Source organism: Panthera onca, chromosome A3, assembly GCF_046562875.1.
Source record: "Panthera onca isolate mPanOnc1 chromosome A3, mPanOnc1 haplotype 2, whole genome shotgun sequence".
NCBI lineage: Eukaryota > Metazoa > Chordata > Mammalia > Carnivora > Felidae > Panthera > Panthera onca.
In genome coordinates, this window is record NC_138341.1 from 128,756,856 (window position 1) to 128,773,319 (window position 16,464).

Sequence of the window (16,464 nt, forward strand, 5' to 3'; positions counted from 1 at the left end):
CGTGGCTCCTGTACGCCCTCAGGGCAAAATCCGAAGGGTGTAACACGGCTTTCCCGGACCCTTGGAGGTGGATCCTACATCACTGCAGGCCCATCTTCTTCCCCCCATGCCTCTCTGTGCTCCAGCCACCCCCGGCTTCTTTAGGTGCCTCGGAAGTCCCATCTTTAGGTGACTCGAAAGTCCCATGTTCTCTCTTGCCTCTAGATCTGTCCCCACGTCACGCCTCTGGCTGGAAATTTTGTCCAAAAACATCCTCCTCCTCCTTGTCAAGATTCCATTTAAAAGTTGCCTCCTCTAGGAAGCCCTCCACACCTATCCCCACCAGGCCAGGTTAAACACCTCTGAGCACCACCACTCCGCCCCGTCCAACAACATAAGTCTGCTATGTTGTATCAGGCAGCCCGCCATCTGAGCTGCTAGAACGGAGACCCACAGTGGCTCAACAAGACATAATGGTTTTTCCAGCACGGAGGTGGAAAGTTCAAGGTTGGTGAGTTGCTTTAGCTCTGCAAGTTCATCCTAGAAGCCCTGGTTCCTTCCATCTAGTTCTCTGCCGTCCAGTGAGGTCCAGAATGGCCCTCGAGCTCCTCCCTCACATCTGTGGTCCACTCGGCAGGAAGAGAGAAAGGGTCATTCCTTTAAGGGGCAGGACCCAGACGTGGTTTCACATCACTTCTACTTAACATTCCATTGGCCGCAACTTGGTCGTATGACTGCACCTAACTGCAAAGGAGGCTGGGAAGTATCATCACTACCTGGGCAGCACATGCCCTGCTAAATTCTCCAAAATTCTCTCGTTATGAGGAAAAAGATGCCGGAGGAAGGCGGATGCCTCTGGCCCTGTCTCACCACCCTCAGCACTGAGCACCGTGTCGCCTGGTCCCTCGCCCATCAGCCCAGCCAGGCGGCCAGCTCGCTGAGCACAGCGACCATGTGTGGGAGTCACTGTTTCACCCCCGGAAACTAGCTGCATCCTTGGCACATAGCAAATGAGCATAAATGGCTGGAGAAACTGAGGCAGGCCCCAATTCAGTTGCATTTTCTGGGCACCTATTACACATAAGATCCTGGGACTCACAGCCTGGTCCAGGTGACCGGGGGCGAGTGAGGCTAGCTTGACCCAGCAGAATCCAGACAGACCCTGGGTCTGGGGCTGCAAGACTCCACCTGATGTGGGAGCCAAGGAATGCCAGGCACGGGTTCAGAACCAGGGCAGAGTCCATAGCCAGAAGGAGGAGGCTCCACGGGTGCCCACAGGTGGGGCAGGTCCCAAATCCTAATCCCACCTGGCTCAGGGCCCACCCCACTTCCTGCCCCGCCCAGCTTTATCTGGCTTTGGGCCCAGCCCCGAGCACTGGCCCTTCCCTGCTCTCCTGAGCCGGTGGGTAGGGCCCTCCTCCCCTGCGGGCAGCCCAGGAGCCTTGCCTGATACGGACCCTACAGACTCAGGTCGGATCCACGGGGCATTTAAGGAAGGGAGAGCACGCGTTCCCCTCACCCTCCACCCCAAGGGCTACGAGCTGGGATTAAGGAGAAGCAGGTTTCCCTGAAAGAGCCTCCTTTCAGGGCCCGTCTTCTTCCCCTCTGTGTCGCCTCACCTCAGCTTTCCTATCTGTCAAATGGGTGCCTGTGGCCCAGATTGGCTTCTCAGGGTTGGTAGAAGACTTAAGGGGGAAAATGGGTGGGAAATGGGGCTTCGAGGCCTCGGGTCCTCTAGAGAAAAGCTCGTTGTTTTTGTTCTTAGTAGGATGCTGCCAGGCAGAGGCATCGTAATCCACGGTCTTCTCCAGGGTAAGGGGCGGGAAGATCTCCGTGTTTGGCGGATGAAGGAACCGTGTCTCCCCCCCAGCCAGCAACTGGGCAGTGGGTCACTGCACGTTAGCCTGGGATGGAACTCCTGTCCAGGGTGGCCAAGGCCCCGCGTGATCTGCCCCCTCCTCTTTGCCTCCCTGACCTTGAGTCTCACCCCGGTCCCTCCCCCTGATGGCTCTGTCCCAGTCACCCTTGCCCCTTGCTGTTCTCAAATGCGTCCGTCTGGCTCCAGCTTCACTGCCTTCATACTGCTGTTCCCTCTGCCTGGATCTCCTTTCCCTGCTGTCCCAGCACCTCCTTCCGTTCTCCACTTAGCCGTCACCTTCTCCCTCTCCCCCCGAAAGCCATGACTCACCCAGGTGTCTCCCACACTGCACCATCTGGCTCGTGTCCCAACGCCGAGCGGCAGCCTCATAAGAACGTTTTGCGAACGTTGTTCTCACGCAGCCTCGCTTGCTCGTTTGCTCTCTGCCTCCTCCAGCTGAGCACATGGACCCTGCCTGTCTTGTTCTCCACTGTATCCAGAGCCTAGGGCCCAGTAAGGGGAGTTAGCATTTTTGAGTGCCTCCTGCGTGTCAGCCACATTCCTTGCGCCCTCGCAGCGTCACAAATCACTGCCTGGTCGGAATTACCATCCCCGTTTTACAGCTGGGGAAACTGAGGTTTCAGAGTCATGAGGCGACTCGGCTGAGGTCACTGCAATAGGAAGGGGCAGGTCTTGGATCTGAAGCCAAGCCTCAGACTGGGGAAAATACATGCGACCTTCGCACAAAGATCCCGAAGGCTCCCGTACGTTCCGTACGGAGAACAGAACTCAGAGCTCAACAGCTGTACATGTTATATGAGAGGTTCCAACCAGGGATGACTTTGCCTCCCCCAGGAGACATTTGCCAGTGTCCTGAAATGCTTGTGGTTGTCGAACCAGCGGGGCAAGTGCTACTAGAGTCCAGGGGTAGAGACCAGGAAGGCTGACAATCTTACGAAGCGCAGTGGGTCCCCAAACCGAGTTATCCAGCCCCCAGGGCCCACTGCACCAAGACCGAGAAACTCTCTCTGTGCCAAGACTGGGAAACTCTGCCTTAAACGGATGCAGTTTATTGTAAATAAATTATACCTGAATAAAGGTGATTAAAAAAAATATAAAGATTTATACCCAGACTAGAAAAGGTCTCATGCCTATCAGGAAGGAAAACGACAGCTCAGTAGAAAATGATGGCCAGATAATTTAAGAAGGCAAATTAACATGTCAGAAAATAGATAGACAAAACAAACAAACAAACAAAAATACAGATAACCAGTACCTAAATGATCATATGATACATACATAATATGGTACCTCCATGCTAATCATGGGGATGCAGATTGTGGCAAAAATGACTTTTACCCCCGTCTCAATGGGAAAAAAAAAGAATTTTAGTGGCAATATCCCAGCCAGTGAGTGTGCAGGAATCAGGTCTTCTCATCACACAGTCAGAGGGAGTATAAACTGGTAAAACCCTAGTGTTGATTTGGGAACACGTCCAGGATTTCAAAGGGACACGGTCGTCTACCTGCATTTCTAATTCTGTCAAAACACACACGGGCACCCAGAGCGCTGCGTGAGGACGCTCACTGAGGCGTTGCTTAGAACAGTGAACCTTTTCAAGGAGAAAGCTACGTTTCCACGAATGTGGGACGAGGTAACTAAAGTCTAGGACATCCATCCCGTGGAATGCTACACGACAGATCAAAGTTATGATAAGCGAAATCTCTAAGCACATATCGGTAGGTGAAAAAAACAAAGCAAGGTACAAAACCACATTTACGATCTGCTTCCACGCAGATAACCCAAAACAGAGCCACTAGTGCCCGCCCCTCCCCCACCCATCACCCCTTTTCCTCGCTAACAGGACCCTGATTTTGCATGGGACGGCACTGGGTCCAAACAGAACAGTCATCTCCCCAGACCCTCTTGCAGGCACGCGACTACAAAGGGGTGGCCACGTGACTCGACTCTGGTCAATGACGTGTGGATAGAAATTTGCCACGTGAAACTCAGAAAGCTACCGTGTCTTTGATCAAAGGGGGCACTCCACTGGCACATTCCTTGCCCTTCTCTGCCCCCTTGCCTGGGATGAACATACAATGCCAGGTGGAGAAGCAACCCTCTCGAACTAAGGGTTTGAAAGTCGTGTATCGAAGTGGGAGACCGCGAAGCTGCTCGTTGGTCGTGTCCCCGGATGCATCTGCCTCTGGAATTCCTTTTACGGGGGAAAAATGGAATCTCCTGCCTGCAGGCAAAGCCACTGTTATGTGTTACTTACTGCCAGAGGCGACCCTAGAGATGCTGCTGGAGTATTGGCAACAGAACTGTATTCAAGTGTTGTTTTATAGTCAGGATTTTTTGGAGAGAAAATATACGTCAAATATAGCCTCTCTGGCTAGAGTCTGTGGCCCTTTGATGTTCCTTTTCAGAAAGTGTTTGCCAACTGGCTCGAGTCCTTCTGACCCGTGCAAAAACGCCGAGGGTAGATGGCGGGGCACCAGGAGGCTTTCACCTGACTGCCTGAGCGGGAGGCTGGGGAGTTGACTTCACAGGGAAAGGTCCAGTTTTTTTCCCGGTAAGAGGAGTCCACATCTCTGACCTTGGGAGGGAGGCTTAGGGCTCCATCTGGCCAGTCCAACCTGGGCTGTCCCCACTTTATAACTGTGCCCTGTGTCCCTCCAGCTGAGACGTGCAGCTCCCCCCCCCCCCCCCCAGGAGAGGCCTGGCCACCTCTCCCACCTGTTTGTCCTCCACTTCTCAGAAGCTCCCTTTATCTCGGGCCAAAGTCCCCTGGGGAAGAGGATGGAATGCCACCTGCCATCACGGGGTTGATGAGTCACCTCCCACTGACTAGAGGCCACAGCCAGCCTCACCTCTCCCTTTTGCACCCTGGTCTTCCCTCGCGGGTGGGAAGGATGGGCACATGGCCCTAAAAAGCATGACACTGACAGCCACCATCTCTGGGGTGCTGACTTGGAACCAGGCCTTGGGAGGTTAAGGACACAGATGGGACATGGACCCCAGGGTTCAGTCTTGGCTCTAATGCATCCTAACCTGGTGGCCTGGGAAGTCACTTAACCCCTCCCGATCCCCCTCCCCGCATTTGACAAACTTTGTTGGGCAAGCACTCCAAACCACACACAGAGGTGCTGAGGATGCTGCAGGGTGATCCTGCCCTTGCGTGGCACAGTGGGTGGAAACATGCAAAGCTAGTAATGATGACGATACTAATAAAAGTTAAAATTCCACATGTCAGTTGGTGATGGGTGCCATGGAGAGAAGGGGGGCAAGGAGTGCTGATGAAGGGGCCTATTCGTTTAAACGGGGTCGACAGGGAAGCCGCTGGATACATTCACATCTGAGCAAAGACCTGAAGGAAGTGAGAGAGGAGCCATGCGGTTATCTCTGGGAAGAGAGTCCCGGGCAACAGGAACAGCAAGTGCAAAGGCCCTGGGGCTGCAACATTCGTGGTAGGTTCCAGGAGCAGGGAGCCGGCCAGTGTGGCTAGAGGGGAGTACTCAGAGAGCAAGGTGGGGGGCGTCCATGCAGGACCTATGGACCACTGCCAGGACCTTGTCTTTTACTCTGGGTAACACAGAAACCACAGGAGGGTGTTGAACAGAGGAGAGACACGAGCTGATTTCCTTTGGGTAGGGAGAAAAGGCAGAATGGGGGAGATAATTTGGAAGACACTGCCATAACCCACGTAAGCACTCGGTCACTCACACCCGGGTAGGGCTGCCTTCTGAAGGCTGATGGATGTGATGCAGGGGGGTCGGGGGTTAGAGACAGAGAGGAGCCAGTGAGGACACTAAGGCTTTTGGCCTGAGCCCCTGGAAAGACGGAGGTGGCATTTTCTAGAGTGAAGCAGGCCGCAGGAAGGGGTGGGGTTGTGCGGGAGGGTAAGAAGTTCTGTATCTTACATGGAGGCATGTTGAGTGGCAGCTGGGTACCCAAGCCTGACTTCAGGTGACACGTCCTGGCAGAAGATGTGCGTGTGGAGAGTTTTGGCATGGAGATGATATTTGGAGACTCGGTTTTTTGGTCTGTAAAATGGGGGTCAAACAGCACGTGTTTGCAAGCTTACTGTTGAGGCTTGTTAGGCATTGACAGGCCCCCAGCAGGTAGGAAAATGCAGGTCAATGTTGGCTCTAATAATTCAATACTTGACTCACTGCATCCTCCTGAGGTCATTACCATCACCACCATCTTTGATTTTACAGATTAGAAAATGGAAGCTCAGAGAGGTTAAGTGACTGATCAAAGGTCACACAGCCAGCAAATGGCACAGCCCGGATTCAGAGGCTGTGTTTAGAGTCCTGCTCTTGGGGCGGCTGGCTGGCCCAGTTGGAGGAGGCTGCGACTGTTGATCTCGGCGTCGTGGGTTCAAGCCCCACACTGGGTGTAGTGATTACTAAATAAACACATACATTTTAGAGTCCTGCTCTTGGCCTTCAAACCTGCTGCTTGCACTCCCAGCACCAAGCCCTTGGATCCCGAACTGCCCGGTCTGGGGGAGCTCCCAGACGGGAGGAGAGGTATAATCATGAGTGGAAATGCCTCCAGGGCAACGCAGGACCTGAGCCTGGCCCACTAGCGGCACGAACTAAATAGGAGGGCTCGTGTGGCCGCGTAGCCTTCTGGTTAAAGGACTTGATCGCCTGAGTGATTGAGCTCTGCTCGTCACTGGCGTTGTGACTCTGGAGATACGACTCATCCTCCTGGGCCTTCGTTTCTCCAGTTGTGAAACAGGATAACAGAGGTTGTTGGGAGGACCGAATGGGTTGACCCACGCAAAGGAACATAGTGGGTGCCTAATAAATGCAGTATGCTGAGCTCACTGTGGTTGCTCCTGCTCACTTTCCACTAAACGTGCGTTCCCAGGGCCAGGGGGACCTGTCTGTCATCTTCCGCCCCTCGCTCGGCGTTCTTATTCTGCCCTGGCCACGGTGAGCTGTGCGTCTTTGGGTTTCTCGTCCCGAGCCTGCATTTCCTCCTGCCCCGAAGTGGGGACGGTGGCATATCCACCTGCCGTGGAGATTAGCAGACGCAGTGCCTGCGAAGGACATTGGGTCGACACTGCGATTGGCCCAAGGTAAGTGCTCAGTGTGCGCGGACGTTCGCGACAGCCGGCACCTCAGACGCCCTCCCCCGCAAGCTGGATAAAGAAGCCGGAACATCACTCAGCCATAAAGGGAGCCAGCTGCTGATACCGGAGCAGCACGGCGAACCTTGCAGGCAGTGTGTTGAGGGGAAGAAGCCACATACAAGAGGCAAACGTTGCACGGTTCGCTCTGTTTGAAACTCCGGACGAGACAAACCTACCCGGGGATGCCGGCCCACAGCTCAGGGGTGACCCGGGACTGCGGGTGGCAGAAGGTTGCTCGGGAAGGAGCCTGGAGAAGCCTGGTCATGGAAGTGTTTCTATCTTGTTTGAGATTGTCGATTCTCAGGTGCACCTGTCAGAACTCATTAAATGGAACCCGTGAATGTCTATGGATTTTATGGCGCATTATTTCCCATTATTTTTAAAGGAAAAACAAAGTGCTGTCGTCCTCCATGTGTTATTATTTCTCTGACTCTTCTATGGCCGCCAAGGTCCCCGTTTCCCTCCCTCTGGTCCCATCAGAGGGATGACCTGACGTCACACAGAGAACCCTCAGACCCAGGTACAAACCCGGCTCTGCCTCTTCCTAGCCGTCTGCCCAGGGGGGCCATTGAAGCCTCAGTTTCCTCATCTGTGAAATGGGGCTAATACCGGTGCCCGGCTCATCAAGATTCAGACGGATGCACCGTGCGAAGCCACGGATATCAGAGGCTCACAAAAACAAGCAGGCAGAAGAAACGACACACGCAAGCCAGCGGGGAGGGTGGGGGTGGTTGAGAGTGGGGCTCTGGAGCCAGACCACCACCGGGGATCAAATCCTGCTCTGTGGGCCGGTCCCCCAACCTCTCTGTGCCTCCTTCCTTTACGTGTAGAACGAGGCTGCCGACAGCACCCGGCGGGAGGGCTGTTGTGAAGACATAATGAGATAATCCCCAGGGAGTTAGAGCAGCGGTTGACCCACAAAAAGGGCCGGATGAGTATCAGTCACTGTCGTAGTTACTCTCAGGGCCGGGAGGGGAGGTGCTCGAAGACGCAGGGGGCTCACGCAAAGAGCCCAGTCCTCCGAACCGTGGCCCTACTGTGGGCCACAGTGCCCCTGCCGGCGAAGGGGCTGGCAGCCCGGCGCAGTGGACCCGGGTCACGGAGTGCCATGCTCGCCCGGGACTCCTCGAGTGGGCCCCCGTGGCTGGGAAAGATTGCTTCCTTCCTCTGTGCTGCGTGCCAGGCAGGCCCAGAAACCGCCTGATGTCAGCAGGGCCAGCCCGCCCTCTGATGCGGAGGAAGTGGGCGGGTGCCCTGGGCACAGATGAGCCGGGCAGACGTGCCCCGAGGCGGCACAGTCAGGGCTGATGTGGGCATTACACACCCACTGCTTACAGAACTGGCCCCAACCCGATTTGCCCACACTGGGCGGCTTCCTGGCTGTCTGGGGTCAGGGTGGAGAGATCCAGGGTGGCCGGGGGTCAGGGCACGCGGTCTGACCCCGCTTCTCAAAATACCGCTGAGGATTGTCTCCCCAGGGCCTCCACCTTCCAGAAGGGCTGGCGTGTGTGTGTGTGCGCGTGTGTCCCAGGGTCCGGACCTCCAGGTCGGGTGTATCTGAGTGTGCGTGAGGGCACTGAGTGAGTGTGTGTGCGTGTGCATGTGCACAGTCGTGACAAGCTCTGCGAGGAACCCCTTCTGCATACAGGGCTTTGCTCCTTTGCATGAGAGTGTTGGTAGATGGGCGGAGTCAGTGGTCTATGCATTGAGCCTCTTATCTGAAGCGGCCAAGGAGCTCCCGGGGCGGAGCGGGGCTTGGGGGGGGGGGGGTCGGGGGGGGTGGGAGGAGGTCCACCTCCTGACCTGACCACCTCCTGTCTGAGCTCTGACCGCTCAGAACAGATGCCGGCTGCAGACACCTGGGCCAGCCTTTTTATCAGCCAGTAATTGTAGCAAACATTCGTTCATTCATTCATTCACTCTATTCACCAGTATTTCCTGAGCACCTACAGTATTCCAGGCGCAGTTCCTGACCCTGGGGGTGCAGCTACGAACAAGAGGGGCAAAAATCTCTTTGTTTTTAAAAGGTTCGGGGCGCCTGGGTGGCGCAGTCGGTTAAGCGTCCGACTTCAGCCAGGTCACGATCTCGCGGTCCGTGGGTTCGAGCCCCGCGTCAGGCTCTGGGCTGATGGCTCGGAGCCTGGAGCCTGTTTCCGATTCTGTGTCTCCCTCTCTCTCTGCCCCTCCCCCGTTCATGCTCTGTCTCTCTCTGTCCCAAAAATGAATAGAAAATGTTGAAAAAAAAAATTAAAAAAAAAAATAAAAAATAAAAGGTTGCTCAGCTAAGTCTTCAATGGGAAGATGACATTTGAGCAAACACCTGAAGGAGTTGAGAGGTGAGCCATGTGGATGTCTAGGGGAAGAGCATCGCAGGCAGGGGGCATAGCAAGTGCAAAGGTCCTGGGGTGGGCACATACCTGACTTGTTCAAGGAGGAAAGAAGGTGCCAGGGTGGATTCAGTGTGTGTGTGTGTAACTGGTTATAAAAGCACAGAGTGCTCACGGAAAGATAAAAAAAATAGAGAATGTATAAAGGAGAAATTGAAAATCCATAGGAACTGGTATGGGGAGAGGAGAGATGGAATAAGGATCAGAGGTATCTGTTGTACAGTTTATTCGATAATCAAAGCCATTTTCCATTTTGACAAGGCAGGCATCAAAATGGCCCAGCTGCGTGCAGATCTCCTGTCCACAGCAAATTTCCATTTCTGTGGCTCTCACCCCAGCCCTGAGCCCATCTGTGCACATAGTAGGTGCTAGCTCAAGGGCGTCTCTGCTTTACATGCCCCCCCCATTCCCCGAGGCCTGAAGGAGAGAGGGTAGATGGGCGCAAACCCCCACATACGGAAACTGAGCCCCTGGTCCCTGTGGGCCGCCAGCCCAGCCCCCAGTGGCCCCAGAGTGACAGCATCCTCCTGCTTTTATGAGCTGCGAAGGAGGCTTGTCCCGCATTGCACAATTGCCCCTTAATTGCCATTTCCTCTCAGTTATGAATTATGTCATGGATACGGCCGCTCACGTTATTAAACTTCCACCGAGGCCTTATCGTCTGGACCCCGGCCAGCCACCCGGCCTGACCTACTTTCCCACCGGATTTCAAAACCGCCTCCCTCATCCTCTTGTTGGACTTTTCCTAAGGAGAGTTCGCTGTGCCCAAAAACTCGCCACTAAAAATAAAAACTAGAACGGGGCAGGGCTGGGGGTGGGGGGGCGCAGCTGGCCTCATGAAGGCCTGAGGCTGAGAGCAGCCCCCGCGATTGTGGCCAGGCTCCTCCCTGCCAGAAGTTTCCTCGGGCAGTCTGTCCTTGGACACACAGGACAGGCTGTGACACAGGCCGCAGTCAAGGGTCCCCTGGCCGATTGGCTCTAAACTCCTTGTTTCTCAGTCGTGGTCAGGAGGACTGACTTTGGAGTCAGGCCAACCTGGGTTCAAATCCTGGTTCCGCTGTTGACCAGCTCATTCATTCATTCATTCATCCCACACATGTTTATGGAGTATTTCCATAATGCTGGCACTGAGCTGGGCACTGGAGAAAATACCTCAGAAGACACAGTCCCTGCCATCATAGACTTACAACCCCGTGGACAGAGATGTGGGTGTGAAACAATTACTTTTGTAATAAGAGCAACAAAGGAAACAAGACAATGTGGCGGGCTGGATGGTGACAGGGACAGCATTAACTAAGATGGTCAGGGAGGGCTCTCTGAGGAGGGGAGGTCACTTAAGGCAAGGCTCCAAGGATGACAAGAACCACGTCTGGGAAGCAGTGCTAGATGAGGGGGAGACCAGGGCGCGACCCAGTCTGCAGAATGAGAGGGGACGCTTGCTCTCAGTCTTATTCGAGGGCAGGTTGGCACTTGAGAGCGAGTGCCTCCTTAAAGTTTTCACCCTGGGCATCTCACGTGTCTCAGCCTGGGACTGGACCTGCCAGTAAGGAAAAGAATCCAAGGCGGGGAACACAGCAAGCGCAAAGGCCCTGCGGTTGGGAATGAGGCTGGGGTGGTGGGGCAGAGAGAGCCAGGGGAAGCGTCGGGGACAAGAATGGTGTTGTAAAGCTGGTGGGGGCGGATCACGGAGGGCCTGGAAGGCCGTGGTGAGGATTGGGCGAGAGACGGGCTATATTTTGAGTATAGAGCCGCTGGCACTTGAGGTTGGACTGATACCTTCCGGGGAGGTTGGATGCGTTAGATGGATGGCGATCCCCTGACTGACCCGGGGGGAGACTGGCAAGTGCTTCTTCCTCTGAGTCTTTTTTTCTTCATCTGGGAAGTGGGGATAATAACACCAGTGTTGTCAGACACCGTATCATCCCTAGCTCAGAGCCTGGCATGCGGTCAACGCCCTTCTGACAGCCTAGCCAGGCTCAGCGATTTGCCTGGAATCACCTGGCAAGTTAATGGCACAGCCCGAGCTAGAACCCAGACCCTGCACGTCAGGGCACAGCCCGAGCTAGAACCCAGACCCTGCACGTCAGGGCACAGCCCGAGCTAGAACCCAGACTCTGCAGCATAGCAGGGTGTGCTGCAGCAGAGGCAGGGCCGGGCCTTGGCACACGACTGTCTAGAAAGGCAACGTCCTGGCCAAACAGGCCTCAGTGGCAGAGGCCCATTTTCGTTCTTTCTGAATTGTGCTTCTGCGTGGAGCTGTTTATCTAACTTGGCTGAAGTTTGAGGCCTGGGCCTATAAACATATCTTTTTAATTATTATACAAATGGGACATGTTCATGGAATAAAAATTTGAAAATGCTAATAAGGAAAAAAAAAAAAAAGGCACAAAGCAGAGAGAGAGAAAAACCAAGCATCTAAAATAACACGTGTGCACCGAGATGCATGTGTAAGGACCTAAGGACCTTCACGGTGGGCTTCTTTGACCTGGTGGAAGACTGGGAACAACCCTAGTGCCCAGGAATAGGGGACTTTCAGCCAAATAAATGAACCAGTTTTCCAATATCATGCAATCATTGACATGAATGAAGCAGACCTCTGAGTGCTGATTTGGAAAAACCACCGAGGTGTAATGTTAACCGAGAAAAACAAGATATAAGATCCACACGGTGATTATAGAATATTCCAGTGCGTGTGTGTGTGTGTGTTACAGAAAGAGGGGACAATACACTACATATTTGCTGTGAGACCACAGACCATCTCTGGGAGAGGCACGAGTCCCCGGGAGCAGTGGCTGCACAGGCAGGACTGGTGAGTCAGAGATGGGAGGGAGGTGACTTTCTGTCCCTTGTCCTTTTGCACCACTGGAAAGCCTTTGGTTTTGTTTTGCTGTGTGTGCCTGTCTTCTGCAAAACATTTTAGTGATGTTTGCAAGATCAGAGTCTCCCCTCTTGTTTTTTTTGTAACGTTTATTTTATTTTTGAGAGAGTCCGAGCATGAGTGGGGGAGGGGCAGAGAGCGAGAGAGGGAGACACAGAATCCGAAGCGGGCTCCAGGCTCTGAGCTGTCAGCCCAGAGCCCGACGTGGGGCTCGAACCCATGAACTGTGAGATCATGACCTGAGCCGAAGTCGGACGCTTAACTGACTGAGCCACCCAGGTGCCCCGAAACTCCTCTCTTAAATTCAGGTTTTCCCAAAGGCGTTGGAATAATCTAGACTGGTGTTTCCTAAAAGCCTCCCAGGGAGCCCAGGGTTGCAGTGAGGTGCCTGGGGGCCCTGGTGCCCCAGGAGGAGGTTGCAGGCCTCCTGATCCCCCCCTCCCCCTTGAGCAGTTTCTCTTTTATCTGTTTTATGGGTTGGACAATAAGTAAAGTTTCAGCTATAAAAGGGTTTTACCTACTTTGAAATGAAATATTTCCAAAGCTTTGATCTTGAGTAATCCCATTCTACTGATGAGAAACCAGGAGCCTGGAAAGGAGAAGAAGATGGTCCCACAGTCAGGCAGACCCAGCTCTGGCTGAGAGTCTCAGGTGTAAATCTGCCTCCTTGAACCTTAGCCTCCCTCTTCAAAAACAAAAGAATAACCACCTTCCTTAGTCAGGGCTCTTCATGGATATCTAAAGTGGAGGTAGGTAGGCCCTGAGCCCTGTTGGTCCTGGCAGAAAGATCCCGGGAAATCATACTGCCTCCCTCGCCATCTGATTTTCCAGGGAGAACAAGAGTGACCCTCTGCCCTACCCCCCATTTCACCCAAGTCCAAGATCAGGCATATCTCAGTTTCTCAAAAGTCAACTCACTGCAAAGCTCAGGTATTCATTAAGATGCATTCAAAGGCGAGGACAGGAAAACCCAATGCGAACTGGCTTAAACATCAGGAAAATGCATCTTCTCATCCTGTCAGGAGCCCAGAGAAGGTTTGGTGGACCCATCGGGCATGCATTCAGCTTCAAGTAACACAAAACCTGGCCGTTAGCAGGTTCCTATCGTCTCCTGCTACGAGAACACCAGGGGTGGGCAGCCAGGGCTGATAGGACGACTGCGTGAGGCCACTCGGCGACCGGGTGGGGGCACAGGTGTTTTCCCACTTTCCACCCGCCCATCCTGCACATGTGGCCTTTGTCCTCACAGTTGGTCATGGTTGCAAGATGGCCGCTCCCCTCCCAGCCGATACCCAGCATTACAGGCGGGAGGAAGGGGCGAGGGGGGGAGCCGTGTGCCCACCACCTTGTCTGTCTTTTGAAAGCTTTCCCAGGAACCCCTCTTAATTTGCATCGGTCACACCTGGATCACAGGGCCACTCCTCACTGCGAGGCAGTCTAGGAGAGAGTAGCTGCTTTCTGCTGACCACTGGCGCCCCAAATACAAGCAGGGTTCTGTAAACAAGGACAAAAGGGAGCGTGAGTATTGAACAGGCACCGAGCAGTGTCTGCCACAAGGAATGCAAGGCTTGTTAGCACAAAGACTCAAAGATATTATCAGGGACACGTATTTTTTTTTCTCCTTTTCTACACTACCATCAGCAGCGTGAGCTTCTGTCTGGATGCCCTACATGTATCAGTCACCTACGGCTATAGCAATGCTGCGTAACAAACCAGCCCCTCCGCCTTTTACTTTCTTGAGTATGGAGGGAGAAAAGGGAGAGAAAAGGGAAACCCATGAGTGAGACTGAAAAGGAGATGTCAAGAAGGCAGGATCCCCAGTGAATGGGGGTGACGTGAGGCCAAAGGACTCTTTGACCTTCATTGCATCCACACCTAGGGACGTGAGACCTCGTGGTCCCTCCCACAGAGGGGTGGAGCGCATTTCCTCCCCCTTGACTTGAGCTCAGCCCCGTGACTTGCTTTCACCAACCGAACGAGATGAGAGTGGGAACTCGCATGTTCCCACCTGGCTCCCGTGCTTCTGCCTCGTGCCACCACCGTCACCAGAGACACCGGGGATGGCCCACGGGTCCCAGAAGAAGAGGAGGGACGTGTGAGGTGGGACAGAGTCCCACGGGCCAGCCCAGGTCTGCTGACCTCTAGCCGAAGAGCAGACGTGTGAATGGGTCCAGCCGAGACCAGCAGAGCCGCCTGGCCACGCCCACAGCGGGTCAGCTGACCTGCAACAATTCCATATTCAGGAGAGGGAGCGGCCGGGGTGGTCAGTTACACAGCATTGTTGTAGCCGCGGATACGTGTAGTGAGACCGGAAATGAGGTCACGGGGAGCTGAGGAGAGAAGAGGACAGGACGGAAGGGTTCTGGTTGTAGCACAGGTGTGACAGGTGTTGCTGAGTCCTTGACCCCTGCTGTGGTCAGCTCTTCTCCGCAGCTGAGAGAACCCGCTTTTATTTGAGGGGGCATCAGCCCATGTGCCCAAGGAGGGGGCTCCCTCCCCAGCCCGAGGAGATCAGTCAGGTCTCAGGCTAGAAGCCCGAGCAGAGGTGGGACGTTGGGAGCCCCTCGGGGTTCCACCCCCACCTCTGCTCCTTCTCTGCACACAGTCTCTGACTTAGGGCCATTCTTGGGTCTTCAGTCACCGCCTTTGCCCCAAGAATCTCCAAATCTGTCCCTCCACACTGGGCTTCTCAGTGGAGTCCCCCTGCCATCCGGACGCATTCCCTTAGACACCTCACAGAACCCCCACCCCTTCCCCCTGCTCTGACCCTGGTACCCGTGACCTCACGCACACCCGCAGACTTCCTCTTCCTTTGTTTCCAACCTCATGGGTTCCATCCTGCCGGTTGCAAGGTCTAGCACACTTAGCACATGCCATGCCAAGCGGGGGGCTAAGCACCACACACAAAGCATCTGGTGTAATCCCAGGGACATCCCTTCCAGGGAGGCACTGACATTAAGTTGTCTGTATTCCACACAACGTGTCTGGTGGCCCACCCACAGTGCACGCCTCACACTCAGGGTGCAAGCCCTTCTCCAGAAGCTGCAGTGATCATTCCTGCACGAGCGATCATGTAAGTCCCCAATTTTAAAGTCCCTTACGATTCGCATTGTTCCGGGTGATCTGAACCCTTTGGTGTGAAACAGCTCCGAGATCTTTGCATTTCTTCACACAAAAAAAGAAATTATGGAGCTTATTCAATGTGCCAGGCAATTTCCAGGCACCAGAGACACGCGTGCGCGCGCACACACACACACACACACACACAGGGTCTTGGGAACTTAGGTGCACTGATAATAAACAAAAGAATAAATAGCTAACGTGTCGGGTGGTGACAAAGAGCTATGAAGAAAAATTAGGCGAGATAAGAAAACAGTTATTTTCAGAAAGATACTTGTGGTAGGGAGTAGGAACAGCCTCTCTGATAAGAGGTATTACAGTGAAGGAAGTAAGAAGGCAGCAGGTGCAAAGGCCCTGAGCCAGTGCAACGTGTGGGAGAGATGGAGGAGAGGGTACAGAAGGGGAGGGAAAGACGGGCAGACAGAGGCCTGGTAGACCACAGGAAGGACTTGGAGTTGAGCCCGAGTGAAGAGAGAGTCACAGGAGGGTTTTGAGCAGAGGAGGGACGTGACCTGACTTAGGTTTTCACAGGATCCCCCTGGCTGCGTGTGGATAACAGTCTGCATGGGGGCCGGGGCGGAAGCAGGAAGCAGGGTTTTGCAGGCCTCATGACACTTAGGTCAGAGAGGGGATTCAAGTGTTTGAGTGACACTCAAAAAAGCACAGGAAAACCAAACGGGATTTTCGGGTTAACTCAGAATCCACCAGAAGGTGGACATTACCAGCACGCCTGAGCCCCAGGCGCCTGGGGCCACCTGCCTTTCTGCAGCATCCTCAGGAGAGACTGACGCTGTGGTACTCGTGTGGCCACTGGGTTCCCCCTGTGCCCACCGCCTGGCTGTCCTGGACAGCAGTGGGCGAGGTGCATGCACTCAGCACATACCGTGTGGCCTGGGCAACCGGTGACTGAGGGCCCCCCCAAAGAGGCTGACGACGTTGAACCCGAGAACAAACCCTGACCTCCTAATTCTGCAGATACGAGCCCTGCGTCGTATCCCCTAGCACCCAGCTCCCTTATCTCACTGCACAACCCTTCAAAGAATAACACGGCGTATTTGTGTCTGCGGTTTGGGTTCCCAAAACCTGTGACATC

The 16,464-nt window shown here is 54.3% G+C and overlaps 2 long non-coding RNA genes across 4 annotated transcripts in view; one reads left to right on the forward strand and one right to left on the reverse strand.

Moving 5' to 3' along the window:
- The window catches only part of LOC132670005 (uncharacterized), a 235,291-nt gene that overhangs the window by 190,523 nt on the left and 28,304 nt on the right, over window positions 1-16,464 (forward strand). The window lies entirely within an intron of this gene.
- On the reverse strand, window positions 13,172-15,252 carry LOC132670006 (uncharacterized). Of its 2 annotated transcripts, XR_009606375.3 has the most exons (3): window positions 14,224-15,249; window positions 13,654-13,745; window positions 13,172-13,316 (listed from the first exon to the last, which is right to left on the reverse strand). It is a non-coding gene; the product is annotated as an uncharacterized LOC132670006 (long non-coding RNA). The 2 variants fall into 2 exon arrangements; XR_014137375.1 differs by having other exon boundaries at window positions 13,172-13,745; window positions 14,224-15,252.